The sequence below is a fragment of the Moschus berezovskii genome, chromosome 20 (genome assembly GCF_049115385.1).
Source record: "Moschus berezovskii isolate FMDL1 chromosome 20, NW_MosBer_1.0, whole genome shotgun sequence".
NCBI lineage: Eukaryota > Metazoa > Chordata > Mammalia > Artiodactyla > Moschidae > Moschus > Moschus berezovskii.
In genome coordinates, this window is record NC_142479.1 from 30,476,820 (window position 1) to 30,484,024 (window position 7,205).

Genomic DNA, 7,205 nt, shown 5'->3' on the forward strand with positions numbered 1-7,205 from the left:
CACTGCACAACACACCAGCAGAGCAGCACCCCCCACCCCCCTGAAATCACACGAAGGAACATCTCTGCAGGGAAAGCCATGAAGACTCATGCTCCCCGGGAGAAATCTAGGCTCAAGTCAGTTTGGGTCAAGAATTCCCATGAAATTCGTTATAAAACACAACTTTTGCTTTTCAGAGTTTAGAATTTCGGATAAAGGATTTGGGGCTTGCACCGGGCACTGTTACCAAATGTGAACTGACTCCATTCCTTGGTCTTGGTTGGAGGTCCCCACCCCTGCAGGCTGCCCCTCTCCTCACCAAGCCTCCTGGCACAGGAAGCACACACAAGGCACAACGAAGACACAAAGTGAATGAACGCAGACCATCACAAATTTGCGTTTTTGTCCAAAGGACCAATGTTACTGCTGAAAAACGTACGAACGTAGCATCTAAACCCCACCTTCATCTGCCTGCTCCACTGTCAGGAGCAGAGCGAAGCCATCATAAATGAGAAATGCTTCCAGCTCTACTCGGGACAAGGAAAAGAAAACTGTTTTCTGGTCACTGTTGCTGGCAACAGCAGGCAAATTAGGTATTCTGTGGGGAGCAGGTGAGTAGGTGGTAGCCAAAACTGAAAACCCACAATCTTTCCCCTCATGTACCTCCTTGTGGCCAAAGTTTCATTGGAAATCTAAAATAATTTATCTCATCACAAATTTCTAATAGTTAATTAGAAAACTGTACTAATTGGATACAGATGAGACTGCTGGCTAGCATCACCAATTTACTGGACATGAATTTGAGCAAACTCCAGGAGACAGTGGAGGACAGAGGAGCCTGGCACGCTGTAGTCCATAGGGTCACAAAGAGTGAATTCAACTTAGCGACTAAATAACAACTACTAATTGGATAATCTGGTTTCGGACGTTCTAATTATACTCCTGTGTGGGGGGTGTGGAATCAAAAAAACAATTATATATATATATATAAAACAGCACTTTTCCCCAAAAATATAAAGTGTCTAAAGTTTAAGAAAAAAAACAAAATCGCACACATCTCAAATCCTGACAATGAAAGAATATTTTAGTATGCATTTTAGTATCTATAAATAGATAATGCAGTTCTTCTGCATTAAAGGGTCCTATCTGAAAAGAGATTTCGGTGACAATTCCCATTACACGTCCTGGAATTAAATGGATATCCCCCTTTTTAAGGCAACACGGTTTTAATGAAAGGTCCTACCCTATTTCTTAATAAGAGCACGCCTACGAATGACTCCCAGAAATTTCCTCATCGCCTGAGATTTCTAAACCAACCGCAAATTGGGAAACAGGTGCTGGACACCACTGGTGATCTGTACCAACACCCCGGCACTGGGCCGGTTTCTAGGAGGGGGTTTTACTCCAGGAGTGATGAGCAGAGTTCTTAGCCTGCCTGACACAAGGCCTGGGGAAAGGTCAGAGGGGATGGTCGCCGGGGGAAGGGACCAGCAGGTGAGAGCCCGGGTAGGCAAGTATCTGGAAGGTGGCGGTGATCAGGGGACGGGGCAAGCAAACCCTTCCAACCAACGGAGAGCCGCCTCGCCCTCCAGGACTATATTTAGTCAGGGCTGGCTGCCCCAGCAGGGCGGGGCCCGGGGGAGGCCCAGGCCGGCCACCTGCACAAACCCCGGTGCCTGCCGCCCTGCCGGCGTCTCAGTGGGGACGTGCTGGGGCACCATGACTCCTGGTGCCGAGCCACGGGCATCGTCGCTGACACTTCCTCCAGCCCTCTGCCGGGCACGTGCCACCCATCTGACTGACAGATCTGGTCAACGACAAGGGAGGGGCCGTGCAGGGCCGTGGCCCGCAGGGACACTGGCCAGGAGAGTTAGTTTCACTTTCTAGTTTTCTTCCCCGGGTCGCCTCTCACCCGGACGGCAGAAAACGTCCTTGAAATGCCAAGAGAGAGAGAAATCTTCAAAAGTGTTCACTGTCGTCTTTTTTTTTTTTCTCCCAAGGTCACTGTTTGCCTCTGAAGACCGGTTAACAGCCTTTGGTGAAAACCCCAACTACGTAACTTCAGTCCCCGGGGCTGCTGAGCCCTAATACGATTACACATCTAAATGCAATAAACGGGGCAAAGTGGTATTATTTTTCTGGGAAAAACCAACATCATAAAAGGGTCTTTATTGAATCAAGGGCCGGTGAACTGTTTTCTTGCCTAATTATGGCTCCCAAGTGAATGGGGCTGGGTTTCCAGGCAGGACGCCTTACAGCTCTCCGGCCCAAAGGGCGACGGGATATTTGTCAGGACTTGTCTCATTACAACAAAATCCAGGAGAGGACGCCGGAAGGGAGGATGCCAAGGCAGGCTGGCCGCAGCCCCCCTCCCCCAGCAGCTCTGGAAACAGGGGGAGCTGGTTCTTGGGGCCCTGCTGCTGCTTTAAGGCGTGTCCTCCCCGCTTCATCCTCACCTCTTCTGTTCAAAGTCAGGATCCTAGACCCTGCTGCTTTCCACTGTCAAAGCTTAAGTAATTTCCCAGCGTCCCGACACTGCCCACTCTATCCCCAGCTCTATAGAAAAGGCCCATTGTGGAAATGTGATATTTTGCCAGATGTTTTAACACTCAGCGATTTGGCCGAGGTTTGCATGCACCCCGACCTGGGCGACAAAGCGAACACCGAGGCAGGGCTGTGGGGCTAGATGGACCGAGGCTCAGCCCAGGGCGGGAGGAAGCCTCCGCACTGGCCAGCTGGGAGTGAGAGGGCTGGCGGACTTTTCCCAGATACACAGGGGTCTGGCCAGGCAAGTTGGAGACCAACATTCTGCTTCTAAGTATCTGTTGAATCGCCCTCTTGGTTCCAAGAGCAAAGACTTTTTTTCCCCCATGTTCTTAAGCTCACAACAGCAAGCTCCCTAGGAAAGGATTCTCGAGAACAGGATCCTGACGCTTTCACTTCAGTTCAGTTGCCCAGTCGTGTCTGACTCTTTGCAACCCCGTGGACTGCGGCGCGCAGGCCTCCCTGCCGTCACCAACCCCCGGAGTCCACTCAAAAGCTCTCACTCACAAGTAATCAAATGAACTCACAACTGGAAGAATCTGTGACTTCACACCCCACCCTCCCCTCTTAGGGGATACCAGGCCTATCTCTGTGAAGAAACGGGAACCCCCACGCCACCCCCACATGGCTTTTCTTGCAGTGTTTTCTCCCCAGACAGCAAAGTGGCAAGGAAGCTTGCCAGGCTCAGGGTGTACTTCCCTGAGGTTCCTTCCCTGGCCCCATAGATCCTGGGGTGAGCTATAGAGTCACTGAAGTACAGCCACTGGGACTCCCCCCCCACCCGACCCACCAGTCCCCCACCACGAGCCTGGCAGTGTTTCACCCAGGCCTCCTCATGTGACCCCTGCATTGGACAACAGAGCGGACGTGTATCATCACTGATGGGGAAACAGTCCCAGGAAGGCAAGTCATGGGTCCAAAGTCACCCAGCTAATACAGGGAGAGCCTGCAAAGCTATTGCCCTTTCCCAAACGCCTGCCTTCAGCCTCCTGCAAAACCAGGTGCCATCAGCATGTAGGCAGCGCTGCAACAGATTTGTTTTCAGAAGGGTTTGGGGAGGAGGTCTGCCTCATGGTGGACGTGGAGACAGAGCACTGAAAGACCCAAACTTAAGCCTCAGTCACCGAGGAGGAGACGCCAGCGTTTCTCCTTGAGCCCCACACACCCTGGGGCAGAAATCCAGTGAGAGGAAGCTCGTTTCATGAGCATGAACCACAAAATCCTCCAAGACCAATCCAAATTTCCCAGCTGCACATCTCAGTTTTGCTCCCCTCCCTCCCAGGGTCCCAGCTCCATGCCCTCCTCTGCACCTCCGGGCAGGCTGCCTCTGGGCTCCAGACCTTAGGATGTTTGGCTACAAGGGGTATGTGCTGTATTCGGTGCAGACCCCACTTGACAGAGAGAGGGGATCTCAGAGACCTGAGATTAAAATCAGGCAATGGTTCTTTCCACACAGCACCTCCTTCCCCAGTCCTCCTGGGCAGCCAACACAAGGGGTCTGGCTCCAGGGCAATTTCAAAATTCCCCAGAGCCTGCCAGAGGGGAGGAGGGAGGGGGGAGGGAGCGCTCAGTGGGTGAGAAGTCACCTGCCTGGTATCCCCGCAAACCCTGCCCACTGCCCTGGGCTAGAGGGATTAGGGTCTACCTCAACCTCCAGTTTGAAATGCAGAATAAAAACACCACTAAGCCATAAGAAGGGCTTTTCCTGGTGGCTCAGCGGTGAAGAATCTGCCTGCCAATGCAAGAAAGAGTGGGTTTGATCCCTGGGTGGGGAAGATCTCCTGGAGAAGGAAACGGCAAGCCACTCCAGTACTCTTGTCTGGGAAATCCCATGGACAGAGGAGCCTGGTGGGCTACAGTCCATGGGGTCACAAAGCAACTACAACAACAAGGCCATAAAAAAGCATAAGGAAGTCCAAGGAAATCCTGATGTTTTAACTTCCCATGCTGATTACTCTGCAGCACTTTTTGGAATATCAAAGTATTTCCTTCCCCTCCCCTCGATTCTGCACCCCATTCGACTGGTCCCACTAGAGTGCCTCTGGCTGGCCAAGTTGGTCAAGATGGCCAAGATGGTCAGTGAGTGAGCAGGCCAAGAGCAGCTGTGGCAATTCGCCTTTCCTGGGGGCCTTCTTGGGACCTTTCAGGCTGGACGCACAGCACAGTAGATGTGCAAGGTGGCCACTTCTGCACACCCAGGGTTCCTTTAAGGAAGCAGAGCCACCCACCTGCCTGTTCACAGCTCACTGGGGGCTGGCTCCAACCCAGGAGGCTCCATTGCACTAGAAGGCTGGGCTTCCCGCTCCCTCAGCACCAAAGGCAGTTGTGAGATCCTGGGGGAGTCTTGCCCCTCAGAGTTGCAGCCTCAGCTATAACAAGACACACCACACCCCTCATCTGCTCTCAGAGCTGGGGTACAGACAGGAGTAGGCAGGAGGGGGCATGACTATCTTACCCACAGTTGTCACCCCAGCCTGGCCCAGGCCCTGGCATGTGGTTCATGGACAATAGGCTCTGACAGGGGAAGGGGGTCCCAGACATCACCCCGCTTTAGGATTACAAAGCTGCTGTTCCCAGTGGGTTAAGTGATTTGCCCAAAGCCACGGGCTTATTCAAAATAAGAGGCACTCTCAAAGGTCTACTGGTATGTGCCAGGCACTCAGCCTGCACTTTTCACAGAAGCCTCACCACAGTGTTACAAGGGAGGTCTCAGAACCCTCGTGTACAACAGAAGAAATGGGCACAGAGAAGTTACTTGTCAAAGGCTGTCCAGCTGGCAAGCAGCAGTTAGGAGGACTCCAACTCTAGCCCGCCAGGCTCCTCTGTCCATGGGGATTCTCCAGGCAAGAATACTGGAGGGGGTTGCCATGCCCTCCAGGCGATCTTCCTACCCCAGGGATTGAACCCAGGTCTCTCGCATTGCAGGCGGATTCTTTACTGTCTGAGCCACCAGGGAAGCCCAAATCTAGCATATCTGGACCCCAAATCCACCTTTGTGGCCCTCACACTGGGCTGCTTCGAGAAAAGCCTTCACGGAGCCCCAGTGGATCCCTGCTTCTGACAGCTGGGACATCTGCGCACAGACCCGGATCGGGATCGGATCCTTCTGTGTGAAAGAACAGAGACAGGCCAAATATTTACCAGCCTGTGCAGAGGCACAAACTGGCCTGACAGCAGAATCAACTCCGTGCAGGAATGAAGGCCAAGCTGTCGCTACAGAAAGTCAGGGGGTGGGGCGGGGGCAGGATCCTGACCATTGCTGAGGCTTCAGACAGCTTGGCTTTGGGCAGAGGAACTGAAGGAGACCTGGGGAGGCAGCTCAGAGGCTGTCTCTACAACTGCCACCAGGGAAACCCTGGAGGCATTTTCAACTATCAGAGTTGCCAGCTAGCCCTTTGGGAAGCAGGTGAGAGGGTCAGCCTCTCCTAACGCTTCTTTGTCCACTCAATCAGGCTGGACAAAAATTGATCTCTCATCTTTCACAGGCCTGGATATTATTTTTCTTAAAAAAAAAAAAAAAAAAGCTAAATGGGTGAGGTTAATTATTCACCAGGTTGCAATTTACTTAAGAATCAAGGGAATGCACGTTTCCTTCCAGTAGGCAAGGGGATTTCACAGAGTCTTCCCTGGGTTTCCCTGGGGGTCTGGCTAAAATCCTCCCCTCCCACCAGCTTCCCACCTTGCATTCAGCAGCTTCCTGAAGGCAGCTCCAGGGCAAACAAGTTCCCAGTTTAAGCCACTTCCCCCACCAAGTTTCTAGGTATCTAGCTTAGAGGGATGGATTGGGGGTGGGGGTGGGGCAGAAGGAGGCATCAGCATGAGGAAACTTTGAAAATTCAAAAGGGGCGGGAAATCAAAAAGTTCTCAATTCCTAAATACAACGGCCTAAATCGCAGCATAGTTCGCCTGCTGGAGGCCAGGCCAGTCCAGCCTACGGGCGTAGCTGATTCAATCACATCTTGCAAAGGAAAATAAAAACCCCAAGGAAAAACCTAATCACTCACTCCCCCGCCCCCCAAGAAATGAAGCCAGAGGCGATTCCTAAAAATCCCCCTAACTCTGAGCAGCCCACAAGAAGGGGGCACAGACTTAAAGAGAAAATTGCCGGCCACATGGGCAATCCCTTATTCCCAGGGGTTTATGCCCCTTGTCCTCCGCGCCCCTCACCTCCAGGGTGGTTGCAAAGCTTTTTGGCATCTCATTGCTCCAGACCAGTCCTGCAGGTGTTTTACGACCACGCAATATTCTAGAGATTTCCACTTCATTTAAGATACTGATCCCCAGAGCCGGGAGACGCATGGGTTCAAAGGGAGGACTCTTTTCCCAGCCTGACTGAGTACTCCGAACAGACCCTTTTAATTAGGGAAAACCCTCCAGCTGAGAGCTTCCCAGGTGGCTCAGTGGTAAAGAACCCGCCTGCAATGCAGGAGACCTGGGTTCAATCCCTGGTCGGGAAGATCCCCAGAGAAGGAATTGGCAACCTGCTCCAGTATTCTTGCCTGGAGAATTCCACGGACAGAGGAGCCTGGCGGGCTACAATCCATGGGTCCCAAAGAGTCGAACACGACTTAGTGACTAAATAACAACTCCAGCTGAAGTCCACCAGTCCCCTCCCAGACAATTTTCCTCAAAACTGAGTATGTCTGTACGTTTAGATGCATGGCCCTAAGGAAACTTTTCTC

The 7,205-nt window shown here is 52.3% G+C and overlaps 1 long non-coding RNA gene across 1 annotated transcript; it reads left to right on the forward strand.

Moving 5' to 3' along the window:
• The first annotated feature begins 144 nt into the window (after positions 1-144).
• On the forward strand, positions 145-2,160 carry LOC148774665 (uncharacterized). The gene is made up of 2 exons (XR_016035468.1): positions 145-590; positions 1,980-2,160. It is a non-coding gene; the product is annotated as an uncharacterized LOC148774665 (long non-coding RNA).
• The last annotated feature ends 5,045 nt before the right edge of the window (positions 2,161-7,205 follow it).